The sequence below is a fragment of the Plasmopara halstedii genome, assembly GCF_900000015.1.
Source record: "Plasmopara halstedii genome assembly, contig: Scaffold_3094, whole genome shotgun sequence".
In the NCBI taxonomy this organism is placed as follows: domain Eukaryota; phylum Oomycota; class Peronosporomycetes; order Peronosporales; family Peronosporaceae; genus Plasmopara; species Plasmopara halstedii.
Genome location: NW_020189998.1, coordinates 32,171 through 32,823, shown reverse-complemented (window position 1 = coordinate 32,823; position 653 = coordinate 32,171).

The window sequence follows — 653 nt, the reverse complement described above, 5'->3', positions numbered from 1 at the left end:
TGGTTCACGTATTGTGGGTGTAACGAACGGTTGTGCGATTACAAAAACAGATGTTTTTTTGGCACCGTTGCCGCCGATGTAGGAATCAGTGCTCGAGGAAGTCACTTACGATGACTTCCTACACAGATGACATTGTAGAGGAAGTATTGCTGTAGTTGATGGTCGATTTAGCAGAACTGCGCTCATCATAAGATATGAATGGTTTGGTATTCGAGGAATTCGACAGCACAGGGCTTCTGCTACCATCACGGAGGCTGTATCAAATGCGCGACGAGGGAATAATTTTGAAAAGTCCGAGGCTTCGATTGCCGAGATGATAACACTAGTACGTTTGGTCGATCTCGAATAGACATGATCAAGCAAACAGACCGCTTTGACTTCCAGTATCAGGATCCGACTGAAGACTGTAGCAAGCCTTAGCTACATACCCACTTCTAGAAGTATAAATACGCTTGGTTTTCACGCGACCACAGCATTGAGGTGGCTATGTTTGATCGCCGTACTCCTGGTTTGCTTTAGATGAATGGTCAGGTGATAATATGATATCATTATCGAGAAAATACTATATTTGCGATATACCTGACGAATTCTAAAAGGACAAAGCTTTATCGAAGGGTGTTCAGCCGGAAGATTGTCGAAACAGGGGTGTTCTC